This window comes from Leopardus geoffroyi, chromosome C2 (genome assembly GCF_018350155.1).
Source record: "Leopardus geoffroyi isolate Oge1 chromosome C2, O.geoffroyi_Oge1_pat1.0, whole genome shotgun sequence".
In the NCBI taxonomy this organism is placed as follows: domain Eukaryota; kingdom Metazoa; phylum Chordata; class Mammalia; order Carnivora; family Felidae; genus Leopardus; species Leopardus geoffroyi.
In genome coordinates, this window is record NC_059333.1 from 134814184 (window position 1) to 134830000 (window position 15817).

Sequence of the window (15817 nt, forward strand, 5' to 3'; positions counted from 1 at the left end):
GGGAGAGGATATAGCATGAATAAGTATCGGTCACAGATAGCATTCATTTACCATGATGGGTGTATAAACTAAAACATGACATCATGGCTATAAAAGCGACAAACTTTGATAGAAGCTATATTTTCATGATTAAGACAGAGAGCATTTAAACATTATCTATAGAATCTTCTATTAAAAACCCCTTTTAATCAAGGTAAATTGATTAAAAATCAAGGCAGCTAGAGGTAAATTTGATGGTTGGGAATAATGATGTTCTAAAGTCTTTATCATAAGGGAGAGAAGGAGGTGGGAAAGGAGTAAGGAAGAAAGAATGAAGGAAAAAGAGAAGAGAGAAGGAAAAGAAAGAGAAAGAATAAAGTTCCATTTTAAAATTCTGTCCATCTTTAATGCAAGAAGGTTACATTGGACTTTAAGTTAATTAAGTATTAAAATCAATCATCTGAAAAGTCTTAATATTTAATATTGGTTAGATTGTATATCAAAGTAGTTTTATTATTTATTTACTCCAAACCTTTCCAGAATACTTCATCTGACAACAGGGGGTCTGTTTCTCACAAGATAAATGCATTTACAATGCCAAATAAATTATATATAAAAGCATTTGTCTTAATACATGTCATTCAATATTAAATATCACTCATTGGTAAAATCCTGAAAGCCTAACTCACTTTTAGCAACTACACATCTGAACTATTCAAGTGTTGCCAATTAAATAGGCAAAGAAATACAGTAAGGGTCTACATACTAAGAACAATGATCAAAAGAAAATTAAAATTATAAGACTTAATTCTTACATTTTCCAGGTTACCAGAACAAGATGTTTAAAGTAAACAATCCACTATAAAAATACTAGATTTATAAATAATATGTATAATCAGAAATAAGTACAATATATGAAAGCTTTGCAACTGGGCTTAAATAATTGATATTACAAAGTAAGAATATATTTGGCCTTTTGGGGTTCCCTGGTGGCTTAGTTAGTTAAGCATCCAAATCTAGATTTTGGCTCAGGTCGTGAACTCACAGTTTGTGAGTCTGAAACCCATATCAGGCTCTGTACTGGCAGTGTGGAACCTGCTTGGGATTCTCTCTCTCTGCCCCTCACCTGTGCTCACTCTCTCTCTCTCCAAGTAAATAAACTTTAAAAATATATATATTTGGCCTTTCAATATTCAAATGCTATAAAGCAATAGCAAGTGGCAGTTGTGACTATATAAACCAAGAGAAAACCTAGCATTATAAAAAGTTAAAGTGGCCTAACAAAAAGCTCTTCAGGGTATATCCTCATTTGGTTTCAGAGTTCTCCAGAACGATGCTCAAGATGCAAAGACTGGGAAAGCAAATCAGCCTAGTGACCAAACCTTCTGTTATCTTACAGCCATACAAAAATACTTCCAATTGTTATTGTCCTCGTTTTATATCAAGAACACCTCTAGCCTTTAAAAAACTATTTACTCAGGCTTTCATAAAATCAAGGTAACTCTAACAAACAATTAGGAGTTCAAGAAGAATGAGCAATATTTGAAGAGAGAAAACCTTTTTGAAATGTCAGCCTTGAACATCAAAATTATACAGAATGATGAGGAACCAGGCTTATATTGCATATAAATATGAGAGCATATTAGGCTGCATTTAATTACCAGTTCAAACAACAACCTGATCTAACCTTTGACAAGTAAAATAAATGTTCTGAATAATTTAACTAAAGTAAACATTTGCTGTTAATGCTAGCTAATTATAGTAAGATCTGGAAAGAGAAGAGGAAAAGAAATGACGAAGAGAAAGGGAGATGGAGTTTTTTTTTTTTACCATTGAGATCTGCAACTCTTCATTGAAACATTATTTTCAATGAATTTAACTCACATAAAAGGGTAAACCCAGTAGAATACAGTTGCTTTATAAATACTCATATAAATAAATATTTTAGTTGATTACAGATTTCATTCTTTCAGTCAGTGAAAATCACCAGACTACCATGGAGATTGGAAAACTAGGTCCAGATGAGTAAGGGTACCTCCACCCAACCCCCTTCACCCAAGGAGCTCAAAGTTTAGTGAGGAAAGAGCCCAGGAAATAAGTTGCCAGATTTAGCATTAAGTAATTGAAATTATTAATTAATTGAAATAAAATAAAATAAAAATATGGATGCCTAGTTAAATTTCAATTTCAGAAAACAACAAAAGATCTGGAACATACTTATACTAAAAAGTATTCATAATTTGTCTGAAATTTAAATTTAATTGTGCACCCTGTACTTTAGCTAACAATCCTATCAATAGATAAATGAAAATGAATATCTATGGGAAAATATGTGCAATGCTCATTATAGGAATCCCAGGATTAAATGAGATCAAAACTCTGAGAGTAAGATTCCCAAAAAACTCACCCAAAAGCAGTAAAGTGTTGTTTTTCCAGAGCTGCTATCTGATTACTAATGGGAAAAGACCAAGATATACTACTCAAATGCACTGACCTGGCCTCACAGAAACTTGTTTTTCAAGTTCCCTAAGTACTGCAAAGAAATATAATAATAAACAAATGAAAAAACCAACGACTTAATGGAAATCATCAGCTACCAAATGCAGAAAAATGAAACAACCCAACAAAAATCCAGGAGCCACTGAGGACCCTGATGAATGGAGACAGAGCATATGACTATTCTTATAGTGAAATTATCTTTACCCCTAAGGAACATAGGTGTATTTAGGAAAAAAAAATATATAAAGAAAATTGAACTTTGTTAATTTGCTGAGACCAGTCTTAATTCAAATATATGATACTTTCATTCTTTATTATAAATAAAATGTTAATAAATATGCATGATATTGCATGAGAATCTAAGGTATGGTAAGCTCTGAGTGCGACCTTAAATTTTAAAAAAGTTATTCAATAATGCATAATGTGAAGACATGTTATTCTCCATACAAAAACTGCTAATTTAACTGATTGGTGACTCCAAAATTGATTAGCTTATTTGCTCATGGAGTAGGAGCTTCTATATATTTGAGCATAAACTTCAGTATGAACGTAAAAATGTTTCCATTTATAATAGAAGATCATCAGGAATAATAGAGACAAGAAAACTCCAAGTTTCCAACTTGAGGCCATATAAATACATACAGGTTTTCTGTAATTGATAGCAGAAAATGATAACCACTTAAAATAGTAAAACTTACTGGAAAATAATGAATTTGAGCCTGACTGGAAAGTGATAGGACTTAAGAGTCTCTGAATTTTTGCTTCTCCATTCAATTGTAATGGTTCCATCTTTACCCAAAAAAGATTTCACTTATGTACATATATGTAACTTCTGTATGTTTTCTAACACCGAACATTATGGGCCCTCAAAATGAGAACAAAACTGTTTACATTTCATTTTTACAAGCAGGTAAGTTTAAAGCACTGATAAGATGAAAGATGGATAAAGAAGAAAGGATTGGGGCGCCTGGGTGGCGCAGTCGGTTAAGCGTCCGACTTAAGCCAGGTCACGATCTCGCGGTCCGGGAGTTCGAGCCCCGCGTCAGGCTCTGGGCTGATGGCTCAGAGCCTGGAGCCTGTTTCCGATTCTGTGTCTCCCTCTCTCTCTGACCCTCCCCCATTCATGCTCTGTCTCTCTCTGTCCCAAAAATAAATAAAACGTTGAAAAAAAAAATTAAAAAAAAAAAGAAGAAAGGATTAATTATAAAAAACAGAATATGATATAAAAAACAGCGTTTACATGATATCTTGATGTCTTTACAAAGCATAAGTTCTATGGCTACTATGAAAGAATTTTTCAAGACACCAATGCATACTAAAAAACCAAAATAATTTCATGAACACTATACAAAACAAATAAAGGCCTTGAAACGGTTGATGAAAGAATGCAATTAACAAAATGGAGTAAATACACAAACAGTAACATGGGTATACACAGGGACAACAAAGAGGCTATACAAACCCTACCTCAACTGTCAGAGAATTTTACTAGCAAATATATATACTCCTTATTGTGTATATACTGTAGCAGAGTTCAGTAGTATACTTCCTCTGAAATTTCAAAGAATATCATATAAATGGTTAAAAGGTAAGTACATTAAATTAGACTTACCTAATTCTTACCATACTGATTTATTTTTTTTCCAGCCATGTTTTCAGATTTAATATACTCTTTTTAAGCCTTACCATACTGATTTAAATGAAACCCCTGCATAATTTCTAAAATTTTGATAATGTTTGCCCAAAATTTTTAGCAAACATTTAAAGGGAGCAAAACATTTAAAGGGAGATTACAAACTTCATGCCATGCTTTACCATTTGCAAAACAATGACACAGCCATTCAGAATCACAATGTGCTATTTACATATTGACTTAGAGAACTGAAGCTTTGAAAACTGTTTAGGGCCTAGAAGTTTTATCTTAATTTCTAAAAAGACTAAACAGGATCAAGCAGTTTAAGTGACATTATCATATAGTAATTTTTCCTACAAAAACTTTTGAAACCGGGTAATAATTTCCCCCACAAGTCCAAATATATTCACTTTCACTTAAGTACATTTTCACAAAGTCTTCCTTAGCAAAAAAATGTTTTTGTAACTTTAAAAACCATAAATACATAATATTTTAAATTTCTAGGATTTTAAATCCTAGAAAAATCAAGCAAAAGATTAAGATGGCCAGTTTTTTTTTTAATATAGTAAGACGACTTTGTCCAAATACTATGAAGCTCTAAGTTTTTACTAAATATTTAAGAAAGGTCACTAATTATTTAAATGCAATGAACGAATATAAGAGGTCAAAGCAGTAAACTTACATAATTTAATTACACAAATGCACTGGTATCACCTTTTTCCTACTCATATTTGAGAAACTAATACTTTGCCTTCTAATATGATATGGATTATTTCATATGGCATGCACATCCTCTTGGAACATCAAGATTATTCTTTACAAAATTTGGAGTGTTAGCACCAAAAAAAATGTATGAAAATTAAACTATATTTTTTAGTTACTACTAGAATTTAACAGTGGATTATAGTGACCGAAATTGATGTATTTCTTTAAACCATCTCATTTCAAAATTATCTTATTAGGTACCCTATGGAAGTCAGTGCAAAACAGCAATCGTGAGCCCACAGGTAGGGCACATACATATATCTATAGTTAAATAAGCAACCAAATATAAAAATGGATCACGAAACAATTTTAATGAGAATAATATTAACACAAAACTAAATTTTGATATCCTACCTTAACATTTAATGCAATCTTATTTTGATGAAAAACCTAGTAATTTTAATCTAGAAGTGAAATTGCCGGATCAAAATTGTTGCCCATCTTTAATTCTAACAAAATATTGCCAAACTTCTACCCAAAGTGGTGCTATACCAGTTTACATGTTCGTATGGACAGTTCCTGTTTCTCTACGTCCCTGCCAGCTCTGAATATCATGAGCCTTTCTCCATTCTGAATGGTATGAAGTGGTATCTCACTGTGGTTTAAATTAGCATCTCCCTATTTCTTGACTGAAACTCTCTTCATCTGTCATATAGTCAGAGTTCTCCAGAGAAATAGAGGATTTCAGAAAGCAAAGGAGGAGACAGACAGAGTTTTATTATAAGGAAATGTTGCTCATAATTACAGAACTGGCAAGTTCAACCTGCAATGCAGGCAAGAAGGCAGGCTGGAGATCCAGGAATAGCCAGTGTTCTATTTCAAAGGCTGCTGGACAGGAGAAGCTGATGATATAGTTTGAAGGCCATCAGGCAAAAAGAGATGATGCAGATGAAGTCCAAGTCAGAACTGCTGTAGATAGAATTCCTTTTGCTGGGGGAAAGGTCAGCCTTTTGTTATATTCAGGCCTTCAACCGATAAGATGAGGCCCACCCACATTATGAGGGCCAATCTGCTTTCTGTTCATTTAAATATTAATTTCATCCAAAACACCCTCACAAAAACGCCTACAATAATGCCTGACCAAAATCTGGGAAGCCCCTGTGGCCCACTCAAGTTGATGCATAAAATTAAACATTCATCACATCTGTTTACTGGCCATTTGGGTCTCCTTTTCTAAGAGCTGCCTGTTCACATTCTTTGCCCAATTTTCAGCTGTGCTGTCTTTTGTGCTTAATAATTTATAGGATTAAAAAAAATAAATAATGGATACACAGCAATTTTAGTCCAGTATTAAAAAATCAGAAGTACATTATTAAATTATATTAAATATAATATTTAATTTAGTGTATTAAATTATCATTCACATATACTTTAAATGGTCCTCATTTGGTGAATTATATTGTAGGATGCACTCTGAAAAGAATGATTTAAAGAAAACCAGATTTTCCTTTTGTAAATATGGTACAATGAACAATGGATTATGTTCCTGAACAAAAAAGAACTTTAAAAATGATTATAGTAATTTGTTCGATGTTTTTCTCTATGCTGAGAGGCATGCACTACTGATGATTACTAATATTTTACTGAATGCTTAGTAAATGCCAGACATTGTGCTTTATGTTATTATCCCATTCAATACCTTTAGGAATCTTAATCGTAAAGGCATTATTATCATCTCTATTTTATGTATATGGATATTGGGGCTGGCAGATTGAAGATCTCAGCCCAACGGCACACACCAAGTGGCTGGGACGTGAATTTCAGACTTCTTCAGAAATTCATTTTAAGACATCCTTACTGGCTTTCTACTCTGTTTAATGGCACTAGGAAAGGAACACCAGGGAATAAAGAATGAGGACAGGCAACATCCTTGCTGTCTTGGCATTTAGAATCTGACAGGAGGCAGAATGTAGAAAATGTGTATACCATGTAATATAGGACAGAATCTCATAGCAAAGGAGATGTATTAGAAAAGCTCTAACTCTAAGAAGTCAAGAGATAATTATGATTCCATGATGCTGCTGACATAAATACACCTACAGGTTCTCAATACCTTTCATGATCTACCCATATCTAACTTTCTAATCTTCTCCTTCATATATTTTCATTCTCTAAAGACATCCAGTGTTCTCCCACCTCTCTCTCTTTTTATTTGGGCAACTAGCCCTGGTCAAGAAAACCTATTCCATCCCATTCCTCTCTCTGAAATATTTCTTAAAAACAAACAAACAAACAAACAAACAAACAAACAAACACACTTTTCTATTCTCATGACCTGGCAAATAGTAAATATTACTGGATAAATATCCATCAGACCAGATTCCACTGATCACTTCCCAAAGTTCATCTCAAATGCTCCCTTCTCTCTGAAATTTCCTAATTCTTTTCCATTCTGCCGTAAACAGTTAAATGAATAAATCTGGAAGCTTGATCATGTAAAAGCCAGTATCATATTTCTACTTCCAATGAGGAAAATGTAAGCAAAACAGGTTCTCATCCAAAAGAATAAAAAAGGAAGAACAGCCCAAAGAAGGAACCCCCTCACAAATCATTCTTCTTTCCATGACCATGTTTTACTATTCCCACAGAAGGGAACTTCTACAATCTACTTTTGTTGACATAAAACTAGAGTCGCATTTTCTAGGCACAAATTGAGGAAAGGACCTTATTAACTATCTGACTTTAGGTAAGTTGGTTAAACTCTTTGTGCCTCAGTTTCCTCAATGTAAAATGAGAAATATCCATTTCATAGGTTCTGTGAGGATTAAGCAAACTTGAAGAACTCAGAACATTACCAGACACACACATAGTAAGCACTCAATAAATATTAGCTATTATTGTTATTACTATCACCACCACACTGCCACTGCTCTGATGGCTGTACGTACACAATTAGGTTATTAGAACAAGATGAACGAATATACTCACAGTTCAAAAATACGGATCCTTTGAGTATCCCATAGGATTTTTTTTCCCGCTTATACATTACAATTAGATTTCACATAATAGTTTCTCATTTTGTTTATTGAGAAAGGAAAGAAGAAAGAAAGGAGAAATTGGAGACAGGGGGCTGCTCAAGTGTAACACACATTCAACTTAGTAAATACTTGTTCAATCCTCCCATGTGCTGGCAGCTAGTCCAGAAGGTAATCATTTAGAAGTGAACAAGACAGTCTCTGTCCTCAGAGAATTTACATTCTAGAGGAAGACAAATAATAAACTAAGCATAAAAAATAATTTACATGTCAAGTAGTGACATATGCTATGAAGGAAATGTAAAGAGGATAAGGGGACAGAAAATGATGATGGGGCATGACTGAGAGTGTATTTGGGAGCTGGGAGCTTATTTGAGAAAGTGTAGTCATAGAAGGCCTTTCTGAGGTGGTGGCATTTGAATAAAGTGAGGGAACAAGCCACCCGATCACTTGGGGGCAGAGCTTGCTGGGAAGAGCAAAGGCAGATAAAATGGGAAACGGCTAGGAGTTTTGGAGGAACAAAGAAGGTTGGGGTGTAAATGAAGACAGATGGTGGGGGGGGGCATGGAGGGAGAAACAGGAGAGAGGCCAGGTCACCGATGTCCTTTTAGGCCATGAAAGGACTCTGGTTTATACTCTGACTGGGATGCAAAGGTACTGGGGGCTTTTGCATGGGCGTACGAGATGTTATGACAGAAACTACACTACAGGTCTCAAATGAGGAGAAGCAGTGAGCTCCTAGGCCATCCTCTCAGGACCTTCTTCAGAAAAGAGCCTTGCCTCAGAAAAGTTAGGAATAAAGCTAAAGATCAGTCTTAGGAGTAACACCAAGACTGTGGCACATTAGAAGGAGGAAGGTAAGGTCTAGTAAAGGACAAAAAACCAAGTCACATTAAAGGGCTTCTAGCCAGACGACAATCCTTAAGATGCTTGCAGTATTTTTGGAGAAGTGAAACACCTACAATCAATCCATCGATAAATAAAATTAGGAAGCCATATTAAGAAATAAAATACAATACTAAATGTAATTTGATCTTATTTTGTATGGATTCAAGACCTTTAGTTGTTTCTGAGTAAATGACAACTACAGACTACTGAAGGTCAGGACTCCTAGCCCAGTGTCTATATATCAAGTCCTAATAAGAGAAAAATGGAAGGGAGGATGAGCACATGAATGCACTGGGGAAAGAAAACCTTAGCACCAACTCATACAACCTCTGCTTTATGAGGCACAAAGGCAAAACAAAATCTAAGTCTCTCCTTTCACTGATTAACATACTACCCTTCCTAAAAACTATTTCAGTTAGAAACTGCTAGTGGTAAGACCACACCAGATGAATTTAGTAACTGGATCACTATAGAATAGATTCTGTGAACGGTCTGATACATCACAGGCCTTTAGCACTTACTAGCCCTCCGGCTATGGATGTGAATTACAAAGGACTAAGTTTAGTCAGCTCTCACAATCCTTCCAGATTTCTGTTTTATGTACTAGGATCTGCTCACATTATTGTACTTTTGTTTCTGGAACAATTTATAAAGCAGACAAATCTGAAAATCTAGGAACTCAGTGTCTATCTATAGATATAAATATAAATATAACACATACTCCTCCATTTTACCTCATAGTGAAATAAAATGATACTTTAAAAATGAGGTGGTATTACCTTGCCCCTAAGTAACCAAGATCAAGATTGTAGTTCCTGAAAATTGTGGTGAGGTTTTCTACAGCAAGGGCAAAGAGAAGCAGACGGGAGAGCTAGTGTAGATACTTTCCTCCATAGAGAAACAGATCAAGGGGTGCCTGGGTGACTCAGTCAGTTCTAAGCATCCGACCCTCGATTTCGGCTCAGGTCATTATTTCGTGATTCGTGAGTTCAAGCCCCCCATCAGGCTCTGCACTGACAGTGAGGAGCCTGCTTGAGATTCTCTCTCTCTCTCTCTCTCTCTCTCTCTCTCTCTCTCTCTCTCTCCCCTTTTCTCTCTGTCCCTCCCCCACTCACATATGCACATGCTCTCTCTCTTTCCAAATAAATAAACTTAAAAAAAATAGATAAAATGAGGACCCCCTATTTCTAGAACTATTACAGAGGTACAGAATTAAATAGCTTACATTTAGATTTTCCATCTTTCAAGATACAAAAGCATTATTTCTAACATATTAGGGGAAGAAATTTAATCACAGATTCAAAACTCTTAAACTACTCCTAAAATGTCCATATTCTCATTCTTAGTGGAAAACCAGTCTGAAACATAAAAAAGATGCCTCTTGGGATGTCAGGCCTGTCTCCTATCTAAATCTTATGAAATGTATATGGATAGAGGTCAATGAATAAGGCAAATTTAAACTAGAACAGAAAATCTGATTCAGATTCAAATTAACATCTTCCTTTTCCCTATTCCTTCTGGCAGTACTTACAAAATCTGTAACAACAAACTATCACTTCATTATCTTCCCACAAGATACTGGTTTCTCTAACACTTCACAATGCCTCTGAGATAGCATATCTGACATAACACCTCCACTTCTCTCCAGAATTTAACAAGATAAAGAAAAGGCAGTAAGAAAGGATACAATGTTGGTGTTACAAATGCAAGAATCCAACCTGCAATGAACATTCAAATTAAATATATACCTCAAACCACTGTAACTATTTCCCATAAAGGCATCCGACATGGTCAGAGTTCAAGTTTCCCTTTAAAGTACTTAATAGGCTGTAGGTTCATTCATTATTGTAACTGAAGGCATTTAGGAACTAATGGTGGGAGGACTAGTCACATTGAAACTAAAATATAACCAAGGTATTGTGATTCAAAGGACCCAGGGTGGTGGTTTTCATGATTTTTCTTTAATCAAATAAAGCTGAGTAATCAGATGTAGTCTTTGAAGAAGGCTGTTTCTTTTTCTTTTCTTTTCTTTTCTTTTCTTTTCTTTTCTTTTTTCTTTTTTTTTTTTTAACCTAGATAGGTTTCCTCAAAGAGGAAGTAAAATGGTGAGTTTTTAATTCACCTAACTGCTCAATATCAAACTTGTTTGGTTACGTAACAATCTCAAGTTTAAACTTTCTTTTGTGACAGAATTAAAATGAAGATGTGATTGATCAGTTTTACCTGTTTTGTAATAATACCCAGAACGCATGCATAATGACCTACCTGCAAAAACATGCAGGATTCTCAGCGTTGTAGCACAAATTAAATCTAGAGGTAAGCGAGTTCCCACACTTCTTTCCAACCAAGTCCCTTCTCTAAACCCAACAGGTTTATCCCAGTGCCTCTCAGTGTCTGTGTGCTTCAGCATAAGTGTTCAGAGGGCAGGAATCAGGCCCAGCAATGCGCTCATGGCCCCTAGCGTAGCTCCATTCGCAGGTGACGCTTATCAAACCCTAGCTGAGAGGCATCTGACAATACAATTACTGAAAAATTCAATGCTCACCCAGCATGTGAAATCTTGTGCCTTGTACCTTATGATTTCAGCAGTGCCATGTGTGCTGTGATAGTTAAGGACCTGTCAATGTTTCCATTATAAACTCTGGTTTTCAGAGGTTTGTATCTTGGCCTATAAAAATAGATTCCGGTCTGTAACTTGGCATAGAAAGTACTGGTATCAGCCCAAGAGAACAATTTTTGTTCCAAAGATTAAAATAAAAATCTGTTTAGTAGTTTTAAGTTAAGAGAGTGTTAAAAGGGGGGGGGGGGCGGGGAGGGTGGGTGGAGTATAGAATGTTTTTAAAAACACACACAAAAAACCAATGCTCTATGTCTCACTACTGCTTCATTTTAAATTTTGAAATGATTAACACAATATAAACCAATGATACTGCGTAAATGAAAAACCTAAAAAGAGTTTTAATTAAAAACATTATGGCGGTTACCAAAAAAAAAAATCATAAATTTTTAAACAACTACATATGTAGTATCTCAAATAATCCCCACATTTAAAGATTGTCCAAGTACTCACTGACAGTAAACCAAAACTATTTCAAAGATCTGTTTTTCCAGATATGTAAAAATTACTTTTTAATGAATCACTAAATGTAGACTTACTTCAGATTAGTGGAGACAATCTTCAATCCTATCTTCAATTTATGCATCAAGAAGTGTCTAAAATATATGACCTACTGGAAGAAACTCTGAAGCATTCTTTACACACTGTTTGTTAAAGACACTAGGTTAAGTTTTATGTTTTCTTTTCAGCTTAACGGAGATTTTTTCCCCTCAAAAATATAAGACTAGTACATAACGCTGCTGTACACCTTTAAATAAACACATTTTGAAACAGTAATTTTTATCTCTTAAGGGGGCACAAATCCTCCTTGGAGCATGATTTATAAATAGCTATCAAAAATATGAGTACATTGGGGCTCCTGGGTGGCTTAGTCAGTTAGGCGTCCGACTTCGGCTCAGGTCATGATCTCATGGTTCTTGAGTTTGAGCTCCGCATCGGGCTCTGTTCTGACGGCTCAGAGCCTGGAGCCTGCTTCAGATTCTCCCTCTTTTTCTCTGCCCCTCCCCTCCTCGCGCGCTCTTTCAAAAACTGAATAAACGTTAAAAATTTTTTTTTAAAAATGAGGATATACACACGCTTTGACCTTGTAATTACATTCTTAGGAAAATATACTATGACTATACCTACACATGTAAAATAATATAGATATAACTTTTATATATGCTGTGACTTTTTAATGTGAATCTTCTAAAAAACATTCTGTACTCCACTCACAAGAATATTTCTCACAGAATTTTTTAAATAGCAAAATGGTGAAACAAACCTAAATGTCCATCAATTGGGGACTTATTAAATAAGTTACTGTACATGCATACAGTGGTAGCACTATATAGCTATTTTAAAAAACAAGAAGAGAAAGACAAACTAAAAATGATTCATTGATAGAGAAAGTCTTCCAAGTAACAATGGTAAGTGAATACAGCAAGGTCCTATGTTACCATCTGTACAGGAAGAAAAAAAAGGAGAATATACACACATATGTGTGTGTGTGTGTGTGCGCACGTGCGCGTGCGCGCATATAGAGAGAGGAGGAGGGAGGGAAAAAGAGCAGGAGAGAGAGTTTTATTTGCTTTTACATGCATAAAACATTTCTAGAAAGACACACAATAAGCCAACAATAGAAATTAATGGTTTCCCATAAAAATAATGTAGTAACTTTGGGTAGCATTCCTAATCAAAGAATCAGTATCACATAATATAACCAAAATAATATTAGAAAGAAAAAATACATATAACTCTAAGCTTCTGTAATTACTGAAAGCAATACAGTTAGGTATTGTACAGTATACATATATTAACAATATATGAGTGGTTCTCAAATGCTGGTGTATACAGAATCATCTGAAGATCTTATTAAAACACAGACTTTTAGACTCTACCGTTAGAATTTCTGACCCATAGGTCTGGAATAGAGCCTAAAAGAATTTGCTTTACCTAACAGTCCCCAGGTAAGGCTGAGCTACTGATCAAGGGACCACAGTTGGAGAACATGTGTTCTAGATAAATGGACTACCTGTTCAGAATTTTACATAAAAACTCACCTACTACAACATTATAAATGTAATTTCATTATTATCAATAATATTTAGATAATGCTTGTTTTCCTACAATTTAAGAAGTCTGGGTGGTGGGGGTGGATAATGCTTTATTCTAAACAGGGTAAAATAAAATGGGAGAGGAGACTAGGAAATTAGTTCTATTGTACTTTTCCAACAGCCTCCTATCTCCTATTTCTGCCACTAGATGGAAACCAGTACAATGGTTAGCTGTCAAATTGCAGATATAAATTGAAAAACAATAAAACTGAGGTGAAAATTATGTTACACGGTAGTAATTACAAAGGGACATATATCTGTGGGTCCCTATACTGCCATTAACTGCAAAATGACCATATTTACTTTTTGATTAACTGTATATGTCATTAGCCATTGGCCTATCAACAATATCAACTCCAAAGAGAGTTATTAGTGGTTGAATTATGACCCTCCCCTCAAAATTCCTTTGTTTAAGTCCTAACCCCCAGTACCACAGAGTGTGACCTTATTTGGAGACAGAGCCTTAAGAAGAAAACCGAGTTAAATTTGGCATCATTAAGGTGGGCCCTAATGCAATATGACAGGTCTTCTTAAGTGTAAGGGGTAATATAAGTGGTAATTTAGACACCTACAGAGGGAAGAGGATGAGAAGACACAGGGAGAAGACAGCCTCTACAAGCCAAGGAGACAGGCCTGGAGCAGATCCTTCCTCCAAAGCCCTCAGAAAGAACCAATCCTGCCGACACCTTCATCTCAGACTGCTAGTCTCCAAAACCGTAAGACAATACATTTTTGTTGTTTCTGCCACTAAGTTTGTGGTACTTTGCTTCACAGTCCTAGCAAACCAAAACAAGGGCTTTCCCTTTTATTTACTTTTTTTTTCACTCTAGCAGATTGAATGACTACTATCAGCAATGTAATGTGTCAAGTGCTGAGACCACAAAAATGAATCATCAGCCTTTAAGGAGCTTACAGTCTAACAGTTTATTACTTAAGGCATAAATACTCATTTAGTCATTAATAAGACTTCAGCCATTGTATCAGTGTTTTGATGCTTGATTCAACGGTTCCTCAATAAAAAGTAAGAGACACCAACACTGTGGCTTGTACCTCGTTTCCACTATCACCATTCCAATTACAGCACCCATTACTTGCCACCTAATCCTCAGCACAGACTTTTCTAACTGGCCTCTTCCCCCCTCTCCAACACCTTCCTGACAGCACCCTTCATGTAAGTCTCCTCATTAAAATGTTTCAAAAAATATCTTAAAAGAACATTCGCTTTTTCCCAGTTGAAGCTATAGTCAGTCAGTACTTCCCAATAGATGTACATACCTTCAAACAAATTACCTAAAACCACAGATTTAGTTTGCACTTAGAAAACTGAAATGTCTTTAGAAGAGGCAGTTATTTATAATGAACAGGAGTAGCAATATCATAAAGCATCATTGAATACACCTACGAATAGCTCTTGCTCTCCCCCTCAAATAATCTCTAAATCCAGCACAGACCTAATGATCTCAGTTTATGAAGTAGTGAGTGTACAAATTAATAGTTGTTCTCGATCTGTGGGTGCCTCATAAAACACCTGAATGTATCACAAAAACCCTATCCCTAGATTCCAAAACTTGTATGTAAACTTCTCATGGGGAGCTTACACCTTATACAACTTCATTCCATACTGTGCATTGGGCTTACACATATGGCCTCAATTACAAATTAAAATTTAACTTTGAATTCCCTGCCATTTTATTATCAAATGTCTCACCTACTGAATTAACATTTTTATATAGTTATTCCATTTGTTTTATTTTGGTAACAGTATTCATTTCCCAGGGAAAAATAATTGTTAGCACTAAATTTTCTCTAGAATTTCTCCTCCCTTTTCTTTTCCTCAACAGAATTCAGTTACACAGTTTCAGAAGCCAACTAGGCTACTGATATTCCTTTATTATGTTACAAGTAAATAAATTTCACGCCTTCAAAAATTATTAAAGTGCAGAAGAATATTCCTTGGCCTCTTCATACGTAATATTCTAGTGTCGCTAGTTCTTTCAGGTCCCAGAGAGAACATCTCTTATTAGCCCTACAATTAAATGATTCAGCAACCAGCCACACTATCTTTGCCTTTTAACAGTTCCAATCAGTAGCAGATCTAGGTGTAATCAACAGCAGCAGGGGGCTTTAGGAAGCAAAACAAAACAAAAACAGTAGGAATCTTTACTAGAATACAGTAATTGATACAAGGGAACATTATAGGCTATTTTAATCCAAGTTAATCTAAGATATTAGAGTCTGATTTTATAATCAGAAGTGAAATGAGCAGGACAACTCTGAATGTCTGGAAACAGAACAAATGTCAAACAGTTAATAAGGTTAAAATGAAAGAGGACTGCTTTCAAATGAACCTTCTCAGTCTCAGAAG

General features: G+C 35.2%; 1 protein-coding gene across 17 annotated transcripts in view; it reads right to left on the minus strand.

Moving 5' to 3' along the window:
- TBC1D5 (TBC1 domain family member 5) overlaps positions 1-15817 on the minus strand; it is a 539941-nt gene that overhangs the window by 349954 nt on the left and 174170 nt on the right. Inside the window, exon 1 of one of the 17 annotated variants that reach the window (XM_045503730.1) lies at positions 7805-7893. The exons of the other annotated variants lie outside the window; for them this stretch is intronic. The gene's annotated coding sequence lies outside the window, so the exon portion shown is untranslated. Of the gene's footprint in view, positions 1-7804; positions 7894-15817 lie in introns of those variants that run through there. 17 annotated transcript variants of the gene reach the window in all.